The sequence below is a fragment of the Bison bison genome, unplaced genomic scaffold (genome assembly GCF_000754665.1).
Source record: "Bison bison bison isolate TAMUID 2011002044 unplaced genomic scaffold, Bison_UMD1.0 scf7180017864472, whole genome shotgun sequence".
Taxonomy (NCBI): Eukaryota; Metazoa; Chordata; class Mammalia; order Artiodactyla; family Bovidae; genus Bison; species Bison bison.
Window position 1 is genome coordinate 1676345 of NW_011495033.1, and position 22436 is coordinate 1698780.

Genomic DNA, 22436 nt, shown 5'->3' on the forward strand with positions numbered 1-22436 from the left:
AAAGTTCTGTTATCTTGTGAATAGCGCAGTCACACTGCTGCATGGGTGTGAAACGCCTTACTCTATTCCAAGTAAACATTAGAAAACATACTGTAACTCCGTAGCCCTGTTTCCTTATTATTATTTTTTAAAAGTATTCTGGGAGCGTCAAGAAATGAAGTGATGAGGTCTCCCTGATGGGGACAGACTGATCCTGTGGCTAACTGGCAGTCCATCTCCTCACAGATTCTGCCTACAATGCAGGCTACCCGGGTTTGATCCCTGGGTCAGGAAGATCCTCTGGAGAAGGGAATGGGTACCCACTCCAATATTTGTGCCTGGAGAATCCCATGGACAGGGGAGCCTGGTGGGCTGCAGTTCAGACCGGACTGAACGACTACATTACTACAATCACCTCACAGGCATTGCCAGGCACCCCCACGAAAGCAGGGACGCACCAGTGGTGATCCCAGAGGGAGGAACAAGTCAGAGAACCTTGGGTGGGACTTATTCCATCTTCTGCAGATGCTTCTGAATCAAAAGGGAGTGGAGCTGAGGAGCGGGGAGGAGGTGGGAAGAAAGAAGGGATCCTGTGTTCTCATGCTCGAAATGCCACCTTCTTTATGGCGGGACAGGTGAGGACTTCCAGAAGACAGCAGCTCCTCACAGCCCCAAACACATCACCTCCAAATAAGCCTCTAGGGAATAAACCTCTTTTGTCCCCTTTGGGTCATTTCCTAGGGCGCTAGAGTTTGAGGATCACTGGCAAGAGAACCCCCAAACTAACATCTCTCTGTCCAAAGAAAAGCTATGACCAACCTAGACAGCATATTAAAAAGCAGAGACGTTACTTTGCCGACAAAGGTCCGTCTAGTCAAAGCTGTGGTTTTTCCAGTAGTCACGTACGGATGAGAGAGCTGGACCATAAAGAAGGCTAAGTGCCGAAGAATGGATGCTTTTGAACTGTGGTGTTGGAGAAGACTCTTGAGAGTCCCTTGGACTGCAAGGAGTTCAAACCAGTCCATCCTAAAGGAAATCAGTCCTGAATATTCATTGGAAAGACTGATGCTCAAGCGAAAACTCCAATACTTTGCCACCTGATGAGAAGAGCTGACTCTTTAGAAAAGACCCTGATGCTGGGAAAGATTGAAGGCAGGAGGGTAAGGGGACAACAGAGGGCGAGACAGTTGGATGGCATCACGGACTCAATGGACTTGAGTTTGAGCAAGCTCCGAGACGGTGAAGGACAGGGAAGCCTGGCGCGCTGCAGTCAATGAGGGTGCAAAGAGTTGGACACGACTGAGCGACTGAACAACAACTGACCCATCTGACATCTAATTCCTTTCCTTTTCTTTGCTTTGTTTTTTTTTAACTTGAGCCAAAATAACTCTGCAACCACCCACAGGCTACTGTTTTATTCTTTCTCAATCTAATCATTATTTTTTCTGTTTGGCAAAAGAGAAAAGAACCAGGCCGAGAGACTGAGGATAGGTCACACCCATGTGGGTCTGCTAACCCTTAATTAATATACCTTCTCTGCCTCAAGTCACCTTGTGCAGTAAGTATAAAGGGAAGGGTTTGGTGGCAGTGAGGATGACCCAACTTGGAGAGAAAAGACCTGAGAAAGTCTGACTTTTATGCAAACTTACTGCAAGACCAGGAACAATCAGTTATTTCTCACCAGGTCTCAGTTTCCCCACCTTTTCCCCAGGGGGAGCGGAGACCGACAGGCTGGAGGGACCACTCTGGGTGGTCCAGTGCATTCTCACCTGCCAAGGGGCAGGGAGGGGACTGGAGAAGGGTCCTGAGGTGGGAGATTGGTCACTGCTTCAATCTGGTGGGGGGATCTGGGCCCCCACCCCAGCCTGGTTCTTAGGGCAGGAAGGAGGAGGCGTTCTGGGTCCCCCATCCTTCCTGTTCCTGGAGCTTTGAGGAAGATGAGCCCACTGAGCCAAACACTACAGAGAGGTCCAGGGAGATGCGGGATGTCCCTCCCAGAGCCTGGGGCCGTGGGCACTGGCTGGTGGTAAGTTCGTGGCTGAGCATGTCCACAGCAGTGGCTTCGAGTGAGAGCTGAGGCCCTGTCCGGGGACTGCGGGGCCCGCCCTGGGCTGTGCTGGCACCTCGGAAGGCATAGCTGTCCCTGGCCCACGTGGAACAATCTCAGCACAGGTAGTGGGAGAGGAGGGCAGAGCGTGGAAACACAGCTTAGGAAACTGCCAACAGAGTCAGCTTAGGTTCTCCGAATCTAAGCATCCTGAGCCTGCTGCCAGCTCCCTGCCCACCAGCCAGCCCATGTCCCCCGGCTTCCTGCACCCCCTTGACCCGGCGGCTCTTCTGCCAAGCTGTGTGCTCGCCATCATCCATACACTCCTGGGCTCGCTGCCCCTCCAGCAGGGGCCCCGAGGAGGAGGAGGAGGAGGAGGAGGAGGAGGAGGAGGAGGAGGGTGGGAGTGCATGCCTTGCAATGAAGACCCAGCATAGCCAAAAATAAATTAATTTTTAAAAGCTGCGAGCTCCCGTGGTCTCTCCTGGGCACCGTAGAACACGTACCCTAAACACACTCATCACCCACCCCTAGATGAAGACTTACCATCTTCACGTAAGATCGTCCCATGTCTTCCTAGACAGCTGTGCATGGATTTTTAAATAAAACTGGGTTCTTACTACCTATGCTGTTTGCTTTCTTATCACACTGTGCTTTCTCACATTATTAAAAGTCCTCAGAAACATGATTCTTAATGGTAACTTAGTATTCTGGATTTATTTTTCCTGTTTTCCTGTTGGGGGAGGCACATGGATTGTTCCCAGTTTTGTCCTATTGTGTTCAGCCCTAAATGGATATCCTGGGAGATAAATCTTTGTGTCCATTTCTGATTATTTTCTTAGGATAAATTCCCCAAGGGGAACAGATGTGTACATTTTTTTTGAAACGTATCACCAAAGCGCATCACCAGAGTCATTCACACAAAAAAATTCTGCTGCAAGCAGTCGTGCCCCAATGGTCTTATGTGGATTTTGTATTTTCAAGCTCAGAACTCAGAGATGGAAGAATCTGCAAATCTCCAATAAACTGCTTTTAATCATGTGTACAGGAACTTCCCTGGGGCTCCAGTGGTTGAGATTTCAACTTCCGATTTGGGGGCGTATGGGTTCAATCCCTGGTTGAGGAGACAGGATCCTGCAGGTCTCATGGCCAAAGGACCAAAAATCATGAGGCAAAAGCAATATTGTAGCAAGTTCAATACAGACTTTAAAAATGGTCCACATCAAAAAAAAAAAGAAAAAGAATAATGTGTATAGTACAATCACTAAAAACAAAAACCTCTTCTCTGCAAACATTCAGGGTCACTTAAAAGGCCGCTTCTCCCTCTTAATGGACTTTGTGGGCTTAGAATCTGGTGAAGCAGCACCAGCCTGCGAGCCCTGTGATCCGGGCACAATTTGCTAGCTGGATTCTTTCTACAAAGAGCCAGGGTCTCCGCCTCCACACAGGCACACAGTGAGGATGAAATGAAAACGCACGCCTCTAAGTCCAGAGAACAGCCCACATCATTACTAACCCAGGAAAACGCTGCTCTTTGACCCAGCCTTCCAAATCTTACGACCTCTTTAACACAGCGCTGAAAACCTTTCCAGCCTGCAGCTGTCTCTGAGACGCACCGGATTCTGAAAAAGACACCGGAGGGCAAAACCACCTGCCCCTCGGGAAGCATCACACACGCCCACCGGGGCTCCACCCCACCCAGGGGCCACAGAAACAAAAGAAACTTCAGAACAGCTCCTCATCGCCCATGGCTTCTCCTGGCAGGGTGCTCTCTCCCACCTTCAGACCCTGGCGTTTCTGCTTCCTTGGTTTATTTCAGAGAAACTTTCGCTAATACAACTGAGCCCTGTCTGACACCCCAGGCTGGGAAGTGAATGGATAAGCTTTCAAGGAACTGTAGGGTCCGATCTCATGGGAGGAACAGACATGATATGGGGAAAAGAACGGGAAAGAGATAGGAGGGGTGAGACAGCTGGAAAGCAGCCGCAGGGTCTAGGCAGGGGCACCATGTGTAAAGGCAAACACGAGTCACCAGCAACGGCAGGATGCCGGGTCCAGACAGCCACTGAGAGAGAACAGAAGTGCAGATGCAGGGGACTTCTGGGGGCAGCTGAACCACGAGAAAGGAGACGTGAGGCCCAGCCAAGAGCAGCAGACAACCCGTAGACTCGGAAGCAATAAAGAAATGTTGTAGGAATTTCCCTGATGGTCCAGTGGCTAAGACACTGTGCTCCCGAGGCAGGTAGCCCGAGTTCGATCTCTGGTCAGGGAAGCCTAGCTCCTGCATGCCACAGTTAAGGATCTCGAATGTCACAATGAAGATCGAAGCTCCTGAGTGCTGCAACTAAGACCTTGTGCAGCCAAATAAACAAACATTTTTTTTAAAAGTAGAAAACTATTCCCTTAGGGGATGGATGTTATGTAGCATTACCATGGCAATAGATAACTGACACAAATGGCATTTGGTAAACAAAATCCCAGCCTGGACCTCAATATCGTGAGGAGCCCAACCTCCCAGAGCTGTTTGGAGCTGGACTTGCAAACTGTGAGCAGCGGAAAGGTCAAAGGGCCAGATGAGAGAGGCAAGACAGGGGGCATTAAGAAGCAAATAAAACCCATTCTGCCCCCTCCCATGTCCCAGAGGGTGGGCCGGGGGAGGGCCCAGAGCCTTCTCAGGTAGCCTGTGCAGGGCTGGAAGAGGGGGAGGGGATCACCCCAGGGCCAAATCTGAGCTGGTGCCTGGACAGCTGCCAGGGGAAGGATCGGGAGCCCGCGTTCAGCCTCCTGCCGTGATCCTTCAGTCATGCCTGCCCTGGGTGCGGGAGGGGAGGGTGGCTGCCTATTCACGGCTGCTGCTGAGTCTGCCATGTAGACAACTAGCTGGGCCTGGATCGGGGGGTCGGGGGAGGAGATGAGGGCTTGAGGAGGGGAAAGAAAAAGCAGGGATGAATATAAAAGAATACTTGCCACCCAGCCGCTGCTTCCCGAGGCCTCAAAGACACTGCCTAAGAGCCTGCAGTTCTACACCCAGGTATTAATATTCCAGGGAACCCTTAGCAACAGGCCCTGACATCTGCTCTGTTACTATGATACGGGAAACATGATAATAGAAGCAAGATAAGGTGAGCCGAGACATCAACATTTCCTCCACCTGTCACACCGCACTTGGAGGATGAAGGACGCAGACAGGGAGCCTCAAAGGCCTGTCTGAAACCCGAGGGAAGCTCTCTGCAGGCTGATTATGCACGAGGCAAGGCTGGAGAGGACGCAGGAGATGAGAGAGGAGCCCTGGGGAAGCTACTGCCTGACAAAGGTCCCCAGGACTCACCCTGTCATCGGGCACCCCGCCAGCTCTGCTTCCTTGGGTGACGTCGCTCCCACCCCACCCCTTCATTGATTCTCCCCTTGTCTTTGCCCAGACTCTGGCAGGAGCTTCCCAGTTGGCCTTTGAACCTCCAGGGGCTCACTACGCCCCCTTCACTTGCAGTCAGAGAGGTCATCCTTGAAGCATAGGTCAGACCATGCAAGTCCCTTGCTCTTAAAACCTTCAGTGGCTCCCCTTTGCCCAAGATAAAAACCCAAGCTTCGCCAAGGCCACCCACAAACTGGCCCAAATGACCCTTCCAGTATCACCTGCCACCTCATCTCTCCCACGAGGCCCACACTCTTGTCACTGGGAACTGGGATGTGTCCTGGCTGCTCAGCTTTGTTTCTGGAACTTGTCCCGTGACCCACCTTCCCTATGCACACTGGCAGCCTGCAGAAGCCCCACACCAGTCCTCTGGGAATTCAGAATCGACCCCATTTGCCTCCCCTCAGCATTTCAGTCCACTCTGTGTCCTGGGTGAGGTGAGGAGGGGGTCTTTACTTCTGGTGGGGTCTTTAGATTCCTGCAGCCTCTCCTGTCTGTGCTCTGGGCCCTGCAAGGAGTAGTCCAGCCTAGATGCCCCAGGGCACATCCCCACATCCCCCGTGAGCCACAAGACCGAGCATGCTGTTGGCCTCAGACAGACAAGCAGCACTGCTTCTGTCTTCACTGCCCTCATTCATTCATTCAACAAACAAGCTCTGAGTGCTACTCTGCGCCAGGCATGTGACACATCTTCGCTGACTGCAGGGTGAGCAGGGGGCAGCTCCCCGTACCTGCCCCCCCAGAAGGCCCCACTTATTGCTGCAGGGGTCTTCTCCCCAGGGAAGTAAATCCTCACCCAAAACGTCCACTCCAGTGGACCCAAATCCCTGCCCGTCTCTTTGTCTCCCCGATTTCTCATTCCCAGGCTAAGACGATACTTGGAGCCTCCAACCAAAATGAGATGCAAAACGCCCTGCTCCTTGCTCCTCTCACTTCAGGCGCCAGCCCTCCAATTTTAACAGCCACAAGCTCTGCCTACCTGTCCCCAGAGGCATAGCTCACTTCTGTCGTTTCTAAGATGCCTGAAACAGCAGGTGGAGGTCCTAGCTGAAGACGATCACAGAGCTGATGGCAGGCGACTCCAGGGCAACCAGACTCTTGGGGCAGGACTCATCCTCGAATACACAGGAAGGAGGGAAGCCTCAAAGGGCCCAAAGCAGTGCTCTGGTCCTCAGGGCACCAGGCGGAATTACTTCTGAGGGCTGCTATAACCAAGTACCACGAGTTGGGAGCCTTACAGTCCTAGAGCCTGGAAGTCCAAAACCAAGATGTCAGCAGGGCCAAGCTCCCTCTGAAGGACCCAGAGGAGAATCTGTCTACGAAGCATCTGCTATAGTTTCTGCTGTTTGCTGGCGATGCTGGGTGCTCCTTGGTTTGTCGCTGCATCACTCCAACCGCTGTCTTCATCTTCACGCGGTATTCTTCCCTCTGTGTCTCCATGTGGCCATCTCCCTGTGTTTCTTTTCATGTTGAATTAAGACCAGGAATTTCCTGATGGTCCTGTGGTTGGGACTCTCACTGCCAAGTGCCCAGGTTCAATCCCTGGTCAGGGAACTGAAACCTCATAAGCCGTGTGGCAAGGCCAAAAACTAAAAAGACCATAGGAGATTCCAATATGACCTCATCTTAATTAATTACATCAGCAATGCCCCATTTTCAAATTAATTCACATTCTGAGGTTCTGAGCATTAGGACTTCTTCATGCCCCCTTTTAAAAAATTATTTATTCATTTGGCTGCATCGGGTTTTGGTTGTGGCACACGGGCCTCTCTCTGGTTGAGGCAAATGGGGTCCAGGGTTCACAGGCTCAGTATTTGCAGCGCAAGGGCTTAGCTGCAGCACGTGGAATCCTAGTTCCCCGACCTGGGATCAGACCTGAACCCCCTGCATTGGAGCTCGAATTCTCAATCACTGGACCCCCAGGGAAGTTCCTCAATATGTCCCCCTAGGGACACAATTCAACCCATAATACTCAGGGAAGAGAAAGGCCAGAGTCCTACTTTGAGAGTGGGGACAGCAGAGACAGGGGACCCTGTGAATGTACAGATGTTCAAAATGGTCTTTACCCCCCACCCTCGAGGTCCTGGGGTGCTCAGGACTGGGAGAGGGATCTATTAATACATCTAAGACAGGGAGTTATCATATGTGTGCCTGCGTGCGTGCTAAGTCCCCTCGGTCATGACCGACTCTTTGTGAACCGATGGACTATAGCCCGCCAGGCTCCTCTGTCCATGGGATTCTCCAGGCAAGAATACTGGAATGGGTTGCTATGTCCTCCTCCAGGGGATCTTCCCGAACCAGGGATCGACCCATGTCTCTTATGTCTCCTGCATTGGCAAATGGGTTCTTTACCACTAGCGCCACCTGGGAAGCCCCGGGAGTTGTCATGGTTGCTGTGAAAAGTGGATTTGGGAAAACGATCTCCTTTGGTCACTGCTTGTCTTGGGAGTTCTTAACAGGGGACCAGTGAACTTGGACAGGAACAAACTGTATTTTCATTAACCTGTAACTGAAATGACCTATTCATTTTGAATACAGGCAACACACCACAGTCATATGAAAAGTTCCAGTGTCTCGGTCATCAATAGAATCACAGATATTTTCATATCACAATACAGAGCTGCAGATACCTCGATGTTATTTATGCTCATCACTGCTTTAAAATTATGATAGTTATTACATTCAGATGAACATTATACTACAGACAATAGACTAATATGTTAAAAACTAAATTTTTATAATCCTGAAATTGACATGAATATTTTTTTAACATCTAATAACCAGAACTAGAAAATAACTAACTTGAGATAAGAAAACCGGCTTCTTATGGGTTGACATTTTCTCAATAAAAGAAAGCTACTTCAAATAAAAAACTATTGTTACCAGTTCTTCCGATAATCTTGTCTCCTAATAGATTTAGCAATTAATAAAAGCAAATAAAAATATCATATGTTGTGGCGATTTTAAAAATTACAATGGTTACTAGACCTATGACAAGGCTGTTTACTTGCAGAAAAGAATGGCAACCCACTCCAGCATTCTTGCCTGGGAAATGCCATGGACAGAGGAGCCTGGCAGCCTACAGTCCATGGGGTCGCAAAGAGTCAGAGGTGACGTAGTAACTAAACAACAACAAGGCGGTTTACTTAATGATTCAAAAAAAGAAGCACATAAGTTACTATATCAGAAGCTTGTTTTGTTAAAAAAAATACATTGTGATAATAATGTCAATACAATTGGCTTCTTCTGTAACACTGTTCGTGCATTGAGAGCCGTTATTTTGAGAAACATTCCGTAGGATTCACCAGATGGTCAAGAGAGACATCAATGGCACAAAAAGCAAAGAACAGGAGATGAAACTGAAACTTAGCTCAAAGGTTACCAGGATAAAATCAAGCCCTCAGGGTAAGCAGCTGTCTGTGGCTCGGGGGACTCTGCTCAGAAAATGCCCAATGTCTGTCCCAGGTGTCGCCAGGCACCTGGCTTAGGGTGCATGGCTGCTGCTGCTGCCGCTAAGTCGCTTCAGTCGTGTCCGACTCTGTGCGACCCCAAAGACAGCAGCCCACCAGGCTCCCCCGTCCCCAGGACTCTCCAGGCAAGAACACTGGAGTGGGCTGCCATTTCCTTCTCCAGTGCATGGAAGTGAAAAGTGAAAGTCAAGTCACTCAGTCGTGTCCGACTCTTCACGACCCCATGGACTGCAGCCTACCAGGCTCCTCCGCCCATGGGATTTTCCAGGCAAGAGTACTGGGGAGGAGTGTAAATGCTATTCGTTTCGTAATGCAGAAAAACAAGCCTGCTTCCATCTATTCAATTTGTGTGGAAAATCTCAGGCAAACAGAATTTCTGCAAAGGAAATCTGATTTCAGCTCTCACCCAAAGGTGCTTGTTGGAAGAGCCCAAGAGAAACCTCTCCATGAGGTAGAGACACCTCTGGGAGGAAAATAGGCCCACCCCTTCTCACCCCAGCCTCAGGTGTGCCGACAGGGTGGTCCTCTGTGCACTCGGGTCCCAGGAGCAGCAGCCTCTGACAGCCCTGCCAGGACCCCGGCTCTCAGGTGACTCTCCTCAGGGCTCCTCCAGGTCCTTCAGTCTTCTTCCACCCACTTTCCCAGAGCTGGGGAAGGAACCCTGGCCCTGGCTGTTTGCTTAAAGCCAGCAGCCAAGGCAACCCCTGCTGACCCAGCTGCTATCTGTGGCCAGCTGTCCCCTCTCGTTCATGGAAACACAAATAGTTGGTTCCCTGTTCCAGCTCCAAGGTTAAGTACTCACTGCCCAGGTGCCAGCTATTAATTTCTCTGCACACTCCTCAGTTCCCCTGGTGGAGGCTAAGACCGCAAAGAAGTGGGGGTGTCCATCACGAAAGACCCTGGCGAGGACTGCTGAAGACTCAAGCAAGGCGGGGGGTAGGCATCTGAGAGTGAGAAAGGGGACCACCCCCAGCAGATGGCTAGGTACAGAGAAGATGAGCAGCGAAAAGACCAAGCAGAAGCACCGACATTTTGCCAGTAGTTTTGGAGGTTTTAAGGAGGAGCCCACAAATCAAAATGTCCCTGCTCGTGCTCAGTCTGGCCCTGAGCTACCAAACTGGGAGGGAAAGCATAGGACTGCACAGGGCGCTGCCCACTTGCCAGGTGCTGGCCACAGGCTGGCCAAGTGAAACTCATCACAGTCCCAAAGGGATGGCATGTCATTATCCACTTTCAGAGAAGAGGTTTGACTGATGATTGAAAAGTGCAGCCACTCGCTCAAGGCCATGCAGCTGGCCCCTGGCACTTTCTGTCACCCTCTCTGCCCCCAAGGAGTCCTGGCTGCAGCGTGTGGCACCTAATGAAGGTAATAAAGCAAGGCACGCTCTCCAAGCCTCTTCTGCGCTCCCAGCCCTTAGGAGTGTGCCAGGAGTTCATGGAAACTAAGACCTGTAGGAATTGGCCAAATAGGAGAAGGCTCGGGGTTACCTGGAGCAGAGCTGCAGGTACTGCAGAGGAGGCAGGCTGGTATGAATTTCCTGGAGCAGGCAGCCAGCAGCTGGGACTCGAGGTGTGAGGCCCAGGAAATGGGCAGCAGGGTCTCCAGGGCTGCTATGCCCCCTCCTATGACCACAGGGCAGAGTGACATGAAGCCACAGGTCTCAGCCACAGGTCTCCTGACCCAGAAGCTCGCCCAGATCTCAGTCACCCTAGGATCCTAAGTGATTCCCCTGCCTCCTGGCTCACCCACCTGACTCAGCCTACCCTTCCACCAGAGGGGCCCCGCCAAAGCCCGGCTCTGCTCAGACACTTGCAAATCAAGCTTATTGTCTCCACTTGGGAGTGCCAGGCCATCTACAGGCTCTATGCCACCTTGCCAAGTCTGTCTCCAGACAAACAGAAACACTTGGCATCATACCCTGTTAGATGCTTAAGCCCAGGCCTCCTCCAAACAGCCCCCGGCTGCTCCCCAATCCACATCCATTGCCCTGGACTGAAGCACTGATTCCCTCCTCGGCATCTCCACATTTTTTACCTCTTCCCAGCAGTTCCCAGTCTCTGGTGGCTTGTGAAAGCTTCTGACCTCTCCTACTGTACAAAACACTCCCCAAGAGCAGCACAAAGCTTGTGCCCAGATGACACTCAAAGCACATGTGCCAGAATAGAACTGAGAGTCCACAAGTAAACCCAACCCATCCGTGATCAACTGATCATTTGACAAGAGTGTCAAGACCACTCAATGGGGGAAGAAGAGTCTTTTCAGTAAACTGTGATGGCAATGGAACAGTCACATGCAAAAGAATGAAGTTGGACCCTTACATCATACCATTTAAAAATGTTACTCTAAATGGATCAAAGACCTAAATGTAAGAGCTAAAAGTTGTAAAGCACTGAGAAGATAATAGACAGGCAAAACTTCGTGACCTCAGATTTGGCAGTGGTTTCTCAGATATTAGAATGTAAAGCCAAAAAAAAAAAAGAATGTAAAGCCAGGGACTTCTGTGGTGGTCCGGGGGCTAAGACTCCACACTCCCAATACACGGGGCCTGGGTTTGATCCCTGACCAGGGAACTAGATCCCATGTGCCACACTAGATGTCCCACATCCCACAACAAAGACTGAAGACCCTGTGTGCTACAGCTAAGACCCAGGACAAATAAATAAATATAAAAGAATGCAAACCCAAACCACAACGATATATCACTTCATACCAAAAGCATAACCAACAAAAGAAAAAAAAAATAAAGGGGACGTTACTGACATTAAAAAACTCTGTGCACCAAAGAACTAACCCTAATCCCAAATGCAATATTTTCATGGTATATTTATAGAAAAAATATTAAAAGAATGAATGCTTACCATATAAACCTTTTATTAAATTTCATAAACAGCAGAATTACTATTGCTTTCCATGTATAACCTCCCTGATTTTTATGGCTCAGGTCTACCTTGAGTGTTTGAGAGAAAAAGAAAAAATGTCTATTAATAAACACTGCCTTTCAAGATTCTGAATAAAACGGGTGGCTTCAATGCCTGTACTTTGCGACCCAGGCCCACACACAGCCAGCACAACCCACCTCATTCTCCAGGGTGCAAATCTTTAAAGCTGAACATGGACAATGTAACTTTGGAAGGCAAGGATGCTAGAAAAGCTGCCATCCTGGTCTTGGAACTATCTTCTCCCTCAAAAATGGGTTCACTTGTACAACAAAAGATAGGTACGTTTATTGTTAAATTATCTTAACGCACGCAAACAAGAAATAGCTTCAAATGTCCATTTAGAGTGAAATATATATATAAATGATTCACAAAATGTTAAAAAAGAACGTGAAAAGGTAACTCACAGAATGGAAAAAGATATTTGCATATCACATATCTGATAAGGGTCTGCTGCTAAGTCACTTCAGTCGTGTCCGACTCTGTGCGACCCCATAGACAGCAGCCCACCAGGCTCCCCCATCCCTGGGATTCCCCAGGCAAGAACACTGGAGTGGGTTGCCATTTCCTTCTCCAGTGCATGAGAGTGAAAAGTGAAAGGGAAGTCGCTCAGTCGTGTCTGACTCTTAGCGACCCCATGGACTGCAGCCTACCAGGCCCCTCTGTCCATGGATTTTCCAGGCAAGAGTATTGGAGTGGGGTGCCATTGCCTTCTCCGGATAAGGGTCTAGTATCCAGAAAAGATAAAGAACGCCTACGAATCAACAACAAAAAGACAACTCAACTAATAAAAGGGTAAAAGACTTGAATGGGGCCTCCCTGGTGGCTCAACCGTAAAGAATCTGCCTGCCAATGCAGGAGATATGGATTTGATCCCTGATCCAGGGAGATCCCCTGGAGAAGGAAATGGCAACCCACTCCAGTACTCCTGCTTGGGAAATACCATGGATGAAGGAGCCTGGCTGGCTCTGTCCACGGGGTTACAAAGCGTCGAACATGACTTAGTGACTGAACAGCAACAACAAAGGATGTGAACAGACATTTCTCCAAAGGAGAAGCACACACGCCTAAAAGCACATGGGAAGACCCTCCATGTTACCAGCCATCAGAGATATGCAAACCCAAACCACAATGAGATGCCTCTTCACGCCCATTAGGATGGCTATCATTTTAAGAACAGAAATTAATGCGTGTTAGCAAGGATGCAGAGAAATGGGAACCCTAATTCGTTGCTGGTACAGATGTAAAATGGTGCCATCACAGTGGGAAACGGTTAGTAGTTCCTCAAAAAAAATAAATACAGAATTACAGTCCTAATCCAAAAGAACTGAAAATACATTTCGAAGCAAAAACAATGGATCTTCTTCTTCAGAGAAGATCTATTCACAGCAGCTAAAAGGTAGAAACCACCCAAATGTCCATCAACTGGTAAACAAGATGTGGTGTAACCAACAGTGGACTCTTCGGTTCAGTTCAGTTGCTCAGTCATGTCTCACTCTGCGACTCCATGAATCGCAGCACGCCAGGCCTCCCTGTCCATCACCAACTCCTGGAGTTCACCCAAACTCATGTGCATCAAGTTGGTGATGCCATCCAGCCATCTCATCCTCTGTCGTCCCCTTCTCCTCCTGCCCCCAATCCCTCCCAGAATCAGGGTCTTTTCCAATGAGTCAACTCTTCGCATGAGGTGGCCAAAGTACTGGAGTTTCAGCCTCAGCATCAGTCCTTCCAATGAACACCCAGGACTGGTCTCCATCTCCTTGCAGTCCAAGGGACTTGCAAGAGTCTTCTCCAGCATCACAGTTCAAAAGCATCAGTTCTTTGGTGCTCAGCTTTCTTCACAGACCAACTCTCACATCCATACATGACCACTGGAAAAACCATAGCCTTGACTAGATGGACCTTTGTTGGCAAAGTAATATCTCTGCTTTTTAATATGCTATCTGCTGCTGCTGCTGCTGCTAAGTCACTTCAGTCGTGTCCAACTCTGTGCGACCCCATAGACGGCCTCCTACCAGGCTCCTCTGTCCCTGGGATTCTCCAGGCAAGAACACTGGAGTGGGTTGCCATTTCCTTCTCCAATGCATGAAAGTGAAAAGTGAAAGGGAAGTCGCTCAGTCATGTCCGACTCTTAGCGACCTCACGGACTGTAGCCAACCAGGCTCCTCTGTCCATGGGATTTTCCAGGCTAGAGTACTGGAGTGGGGTGCCATTGCCTTCTCCAAATATGCTATCTAGGTTGGTCATAACTTTCTGGCCATAAAAAAGAACAAAGTGCTGATTCATGCAACAACAGGGATGAGCCTTGAAAACATCATGTTAAAAGAAGCCAGGCCACAAAAGACAGCATAGCATATGACTCCTTTTATATGAAACGTCCAGAATAGACACATCTATAGAGACTCTAAATAGATTTAGTAGTTGTCTAGGGTTGGCGTTTCCTCGGTGGTCCAGTGGTTAAGACTCTGCACTTCCACTGCAGGGGGTGGGTTCGATCCCTAGTTGGGGAACTAAGATCTCACATGCTGTGTGGCACAGCCAAAATAATAATAATAGCTGCCTAGAGCTTATGGGGGAGGAAGACAGGCGATAGCTAAAGGATATGGGGTCTCTCTTTGGGGAGATGAAAATGTTCTAACACTGGCTGTGGTGACGGCTGCTTATATCTGTGAATATACCAAACCCCCCAGAATTGTATACTTTTTATGGGTGACCTCTATGGTATGAGTTACATCTCAATAAAGCTGTTACAAAACAAAGCATGGAGCACAGTGAAGCACAGACCGGGGGGTCTGGACAGGGCAACCAGGTACACAGTCTCCAGGGGACAAAGAACTGGCCACTTATATTTTCCCGTCACCCTCTGATGGCCTGGGGACAGATTAACTACAAATTAACCTCAATATGAAAACAACAGATGGTGCATTTGTGAAAACACTGTGGGAGAGGGGCAGGGGAGAGAGAGAGAGAGAAAGCAAATATGGTCAAATGCTAAGAATGACTGAATCTAAGTGGAGGGGTTTCTTTGTCCTGTTTGTCCAGATTTTCTGTAAGGGTTGAAAATGTTCACAGTAAAACTTCCATAATGAACTCTCAACAGCTAAAGCTGGAACTGTTGGGTTTTTTTAAAGATTTTTTTTTTTTTATGTGGACCGTTTTTAAAGGCTTTATTAAATTTGTTACAATATTGTTTCTGTTTTATGATTTGTTTTTTGGCCAGAGGCATGTGGGATCTTAGCTCCCAGCCAGGGGCTGAACCCACACGCTCTGAATTGGAAGGCTGAGTCTTAACCACTGGACTTCCAGGGAAGTCTCAAAAGCTGGAACACGTTTTCCAACAACAAAAATGACAATAGTACTGGATTATAACCCATAATATAAAATAAATATGATATAAAAATTGAATAAACAAATTAATAGACGAGGTGGACAATTCTCTCTTACAGAAGGGCTACTGCTGCTGCTGCTGCTGCTAAGTCGCTTCAGTCCTGTCCGACTCTGTGTGACCCCATAGACGGCAGCCCACCAGGCTCCTCTGTCCCTGGGATTCTCCAGGCAAGAACACTGGAGTGGGTTGCCATTTCCTTCTCCAATGCATGAAAGTGAAAAGTGAAAGTGAAAAGTCAGTCATGTCTGACTCTTAGCGACCCCATGGACTGAAGCCCACCAGGCTCCTCCGTCCATGGGATTTTCCAGGCAAGAGTACTGGAGTGGGGTGCCATTGCCTTCTGGTACCAGTTAATAAATACAGGCATATCACATTTAATTGTGCTTTGCAGATAATTGTGTTTTCAGCAAATTGAACGTTTGTGGCAAACTTGCACTGAGCGTCTACTGGGGCCATTTTTCTAACAGCATTTGCTCACTTTTTGAGACTCTGTGTTACATTTTGGTGATTCTTGCACTGTTTCAAAATGTTCATTACTTTTATCATTGTTACCTGATCTACAATCAGTGATCTTTGATATTTTTGCCAAAAGATTACAACTTACTGAAGGCTCAGATGATAGTTTGCATCTTTCAGCAATAGAGTATTTTTTATTTGAGGCATGTATGGTGGTATGGGCTTCCCTAGTGGCTCAGACCAGAGAAGGCAATGGCACCCCACTCCACTACTCTTGCCTGGAAAATCCCATGGATGGAAGAGCCTGGAAGGCTGTAGTCCATGGGGTCGCTGAGGGTCAGACACGACTGAGCGACTTCACTTTCACTTTTCACTTTCATGCATTGGAGAAGGAAATGGCAACCCACTCCAGTGTTCTTGCCTGGAGAATCCCAGGGACAGGGGAGCCTGGTGGGCTGCCGTCTATGGGGTCGCACAGAGTTGGACACGACTGAAGTGACTTAGCAGCAGCAGTGGCTCAGACAGTAAAGAATCTGCCTGCAATGCAGGACACCTGGGTTCGTTCCCTGGATTAGAAAGATCCCCTGGGGAAGAGAACGGCAATACACTCCAGTATTCTTGCCTGGAGAATTCCACGGACACAGGAGCCTGGTGGGCTACAGTCCATGGGGTCGCAAAGAGTCGGACAAAACTGAGTGACTTTAATTTACTCAGCTTGTTACATTGTTTTTTAGACACAATGCTATTGCACACTTAATAACTATAGTATTATGTGAACATAACTTTTACAAGTACTGGGAAACCAAAAAATGTGTGACTCCCTTTGACATTTGCTTTATCCCAGTGGTCTGGAACTGAACCTGAAATATATGTACGGTCTGCCTGGTACAGAAGGAATGAAGGAAACAGAAGAATCAGCATTAAAGCACCCCAGTAATAACTGTTGCAGGCCAGATTCATGGACAGATACTAAACTTAAAAAGTTAAAAGAACAGTAACTTTACAGGGGAGACACCTTGCAGATACTACCTTACCCAAGTCATCAAGACTAATATCACCAGTGATAAGACATATGGACATCAAGGCCCTCCTGATACCATATACTGAGAAAGATACATCATCATTTTGGTAGTATTCCTGCCCCAAACACATAACTGCAATGTAAACATGAGAAAATATCAGTTCAGTTCAGTCGCTCGTGGAGAGATGCTCTACATAACAACTGAGCGGAACTCTTCTGAAATGTGAAGGTCATAAATGATAAGGAAAAACTGACAGGACTTCCCAGGTGGTCCAGTGGCTAAGACTCCATGCCCCCAGTGCAGGGGGCCTGGGTTTGATCCCTGGTCAGGGAACTAGAGCCCACATGTTACAACTAAGACCCAGTACAGCAAATATAAAAAATACATATATTTAAAAAAACAAACTGAAGAGCAGTTACATTGTTATATAAGATATTAACAAGGCAAGCAGGGTGAGGGGTAGGCAGGAACTCTGTGAACCATTCTTTGGACATTTACGGAAATCTAAATAATTTCAAAATAAAAAGCTTTAATTTGTTTCACAATTATAAAACAACAAGTTCAGGACTTCCCTGGTTGTCCAGTGATTAAAAAATATGTGCTTCCAATGTAGGGGACATGGGTTCAATTCCTGGTCAGGGAACTAAGATCCTACATCCTGTGTGGCCAAATAAATATATAAAATAAAAACAAGCTTGATTAAAGGTATCTGTTATTCAGAAGCATATATACCAAGGGATATGTGACATGCTGTGGCCCCACATCCCCTCCCAGCCCAAAGCCCACCTAGGGAAGGTGAGAAGGGACTCAAGGGGTGACTGTGGGGGCCCCCACTTCCCCGCATGAGATGTGGGCTGGAGGGAGCAGGAGTTAGTGGAGGAAGGGGTTAGATGTCTGCCAAGGTCTTTCTTATTTCTGAGACAAAGGATGACTCCACAAAAGGAAAAGAAGACATAATCTAGCATTTCACACATGTGGCCTTCTTTGCGTCAGGCGGTTTGTATGACTTCTATTGCTTGAAACTATTGCACTTGGGGACTTCCTGGCGGCCCAGTGGTTAGGACTCAGTGCTTTTACTGCCAAGGGCCTGGGTTCAATCCCTGGTCGGGGAACTAAGAGCCTGCATGCTGCAGGTCACAGCCCAAAAAATAAAAATAAAAGAACCTGTATTATTTCTATTCCTTAAGATGACATGGACTAAATACTAGATGACATTTTTAACTAAATAACTTTCCAATCTACTTAGTGCCTTGTTTTCATTGCTTTCACTTTATTTATTTTTAAACATTTTAACTTTTAAAAAATTAATTTTTATTGGAGTATAGTTGTAGTTTTGCTTTAACAGTGAGTTGAGTCATCCATGACACTCGACCTCCCCCATTAACCTGGGGGGCATTTTGTCTTATTACCACTATGTATGTTATCAGTGTGTTCTCCTCAGGGAGAATTTACAGTGTGTTCACAGACCCACCAGCCAGAGATGCTGCTGACCTGGGGTCTGCACAAGGGAACCAAGTGCAGTAAAATATTAATAGTAGAATCTAAAGCAGTGGGCATACAGGTGGACACCACAAACTTCTTTCAACTTTGCTCTATATTTTTATTTTTTCATGATAAACTATTATTAAATAAAAGTAAAATTACAAAAGAATATTTTGGGCATGCAAACCGTAAACCAGATTCACAGCCTCAGTGGGAGAATGCGCCTAGGAGGCCCCTCTGCAGAAAAATACACCCACGCCTGTTCCTTCTCCCCACGGGTGTCTGCAGGCGACAGAGCTCTGTCTGGAGGAAGGAGAGGCAGTGTCGTGGCCAAGGCCAGGGGCCTGCAGAGAGTCTCCACATAAATACATTCAGTCTTTGGTTTCAAACCAAGTCAGAAAATGGGTAGCAGCCACAGGTTTTATTAGCTCCAAATGAATCTGGCAATGGATACCCGGGCTGACCAAGCAGGCCCCAACCTGGTCACATACCCCAGGTGGCCCAGCCAGTGGCTGATGAATTCTCTTCTTCTGCCAAAACATAAAGGGCAGACTCCTTCCGAGTCTGTTCTTTGGGGCAGGTATCTGGGATCTGCCTTCTGGCTCTGTGTGAATTATTAGCTCAGTGACCTTGGCAGCTTCCTTCATCTCTCTAGGCCTTAGTTGACTCATTGGTAAAATGAGTAGCTGCCTCCTGGCCTGTGGGGAAGAGTAAATTAGATCAGTGGTTCTGAATCAGGGTGATTTTGTTCCCCCAGGAGGTACCCGGGGGCCAGATGGATAGTGGGGAGAGGTCAGGATGCTGCTAAACACCTTACAATGCACAGCAGAACACCCTACCCCACAACATAAAATTAGCCAGCCAAAAATGTCAAAGCGCCAATTTGAAAAACTCTGATTTAAATGGTACAGGTAACACACATAGATAGGACCCAAATACTGTGCAGTCTCAGTGAAGGGCTGCTGCCATCACCACCGTTACCACCATCATCACCACCAGCACCACCAGCATCATCACTGTTATCATCACCACCGTCACTATCACCATCACCACGGTTACCATCATCACCAGCATCACTATCTTCATCACCACCACCACCACCACCAGTGTGATTCGCCTGGAATTCCCAATACGCAGAAGAGCACAGGTAGGAGGCATCAATGAATGCTGCTGTACTGAACTGAATAAACAGGACTTTCCTTAGAGTTAAGGACATTCCAAAATGTCCCTTCAATCCCTTAAGCTCCCCTGAGGGAGCTGAAGCAGGTAGGAGCTATGAGATGGGTAAGGGGAGTGAGAGGGGGGCGCCTTGGAGAAAGGGTCTGAGCAGATGATGGCAATATCAGCCGACACCCTTATTTAACCCTGAATGTGAGAGTTCTGTTCTGAGCATTTGACACGTATTAATTCGTTTTACTCTCTCAATGGCCCAGGAGGTCGGTTTATAATAGAATAATATATTATAATAATATGCTATTATTACTCCCCTCTATGAGCATACCTGCTGAACTGCTGCATCCCCAGTGGGAGGGGGCAGCAGCTTTGCAGAACTCGCCCTCTGCTGTGGTCGGTCCTGGTGCTTCCCTGACTGCTCTACAAAGAGCCTTGAAGGCATGGCCCTGTTTCCCAGTAGCCTGCGTGTATGTGGATGGTTTCTGGGCCTTTCATTCAGCACTGCGGGAAATGCCCAGAGGAGATCCTTTCTGGGCAGGGCAGATGCCTGGTGAGCAAAGTGTATATCAACAGGGAAGAGAAGTCAGCAAGAGGGGAAACGCACGTGGCTTTCCCGAGAAGGGTGGGGACCATGTTGGTGAGGCCACCTAACCGATCCCAGGGCCCATCTCGAAAGGAGCCAGGAGTGGGCCGGTCTAGAGTCACTGCTGGGAGGGCCCCACCAACCTGGTCACTTTCCTGCCTCTCTGCCTTTTCCTCACTGCCACCAGCAGGATCTCCCTCAGGGGAAAAAAAAAAAAAAACAGGCCTACAATCCATCTTCAGAGAAGTCAGAATGGGGAGTAGCTGGGGTGCCAACATATATAGCCAAGCTGGAGAAACAGGAGCCCAGGGGACACGGTGGGTGGAAGGAGGGACCAAGAAGAGGTGAGCGGGATGAGTCCGGGGCTCCCACAGGGGAAGGGAGAGGAGGATGGGAAGGGCTGGGTGAGAAGCAGGTACTTTCGGGGACATGGCTGGCTCCCCAAGCGCAGGTACATCCCAACTGTGCACTGTAAGTGCACATGGAATTCTAGTGGGTTCTGAGGTCTCAAAAATGAGGGCACGAGGGAAAGCCAAAATGTCACACAGGAGAAGCAAAAGGTATTTCTGCTCATTATCTATGAGAAGACCCATCACTAATTGAGCGTTTACTATTTCTCCAGCTGGGTGCCAAGGACTTTATAGAATCATCTTCTCTATTTTTCACAGCAGGTTTTAACATCTCCATTTTACAGGTGAGCAAACTGAGGCTCAGGGAGGTACACGATGTACCTAAAGTCACACAGCGTGTAAGTGACAAAGCCCAGGATTTGACCTCCAAGTTCAATTTCTTGATCTCAAGGATATCCCAAGTTCTCAGCACTTAACAGAAGTATGTGTGTTTTGGGGCCTTAAAACAGTGAAGAATTTGTTGTCAATTTGGGAGACCTGGGTTAAATCCCTGGGTTAGGAAGTTCTCCTGGAGAAGGAAATGGCAACCCATTTCTGTGTTCTTGCCTGAGAAATCCCAGGGACAGAAGAGCCCGGCAGGCAACAACCCGTGGGGTTGCAAAGAATCGGATATGACTGAATGACTAACACTTTCATTTTCCCATGCCAGTCACCCTCCCCCACACACACAATCTTTCATTATCCTTTCAAGTAAGTAGAGACAATAATATTCTAAATAGGGAAAACAATATTAAAAAGAAACAAGAAGGCAAACAACCCAGTTAAAAACAGGCAAGAAACCTAAACAGATACCTCACTGAAGAAGATATGCAAGATGGCAAATAAGCATAAAGATGCTCTATGTGATATGTCACTGAGCAACTGCAAATCAAGGTAACAACGAGATACCACTGCACACCTATTAAATGGCCAAAATTCAGAACACTAACAACACCAGATGCTGACGAAGATGCTGGGCAATAGGAACTCTCATTTACTGCAAAATGGTCCAGCCACTTTGAAAAGCAGTATCTTACAAAACTAAATGTACTCTTATTATATGATCCAACAGTTACACTCCTTGGTGTTTACCCAAAGAATTGGAAACCTACATCTACACACATACAAATATGGCATACTAAAGTTTATCCCAGATTTATTCATTATTGTCAAAACATGAAAGCAACCAAGATGTCCTTCAATAGGTGAATGGATAAATAAACTGTGCTATATCCAGACAATGGAATAAAACTCAGCAATAAAAATGAAACGAGATGCCAGTCCAGGTTCGATGAACGATACTGGATGCTTGGAGCTAGAGCACTGGGACGACCCAGAGGGATGGTATGGGGAGGGAGGAGGGAGGAGGGTTCAGGATGGGGAACACATGTATACCTGTGGCCGATTCATTTTGATATTTGGCAAAACTAATACAATTATGTAAAGTTTAAAAATAAAATAAAATTTAAAAAAATAAAAAAATTTAAAAAAAGAAATACATGGAAAAAAAAAGTGAAAAAAAATTAATAAATAGAAAAATAAAAAAGCTACCAAGCAATAAAAAGACATGGAGGAAGCTTAAATGCATACTGCTAAATGAGAGAAGCCAATCTGAAAGGCATGATATTCTGAAAAAGATAAAACTACAGTGGCAGTAAAGAGATCGGAAGTTCAGGGGGAGCAAGGGAAGGATGAATATGCGGGACACAGGGGATTTTTAGGACTGTGAAACTATAATTCTGTAATGATATGGTCACGGTGGATACATGTCATTATACGTTTGTCATAACTCACAGAATGTACACCAAGCGTGACCCCCTAAAGAAAACTATGGGCTTTAGTTTACAGTAATGTATCACTATCACGCGTGTATTGGTGGTTCAGTGGTAGAATTCTCCCCTGCCACTCGGGAGGCCCGGGTTCAACTCCTGGCCGATGCACTGCACTCTGTGTTTGGGCTTCCCTGCTGGCTTAAACGGTAAAGACTCTGCCTGCAATGTGGGAGAGCCGGGTTAGATCCCTGGGTGGAGAAGACACCCTGGAGAAGGGAATGGCAACCCACTCCAGTATTCTTGCCTGGAGAATTCCATGGACACGA

At 47.7% G+C, this 22436-nt stretch overlaps 1 protein-coding gene across 1 annotated transcript in view; it reads right to left on the reverse strand.

Moving 5' to 3' along the window:
- Nucleotides 1-22436, reverse strand: part of RPH3AL (rabphilin 3A-like (without C2 domains)) — a 119191-nt gene that overhangs the window by 91461 nt on the left and 5294 nt on the right.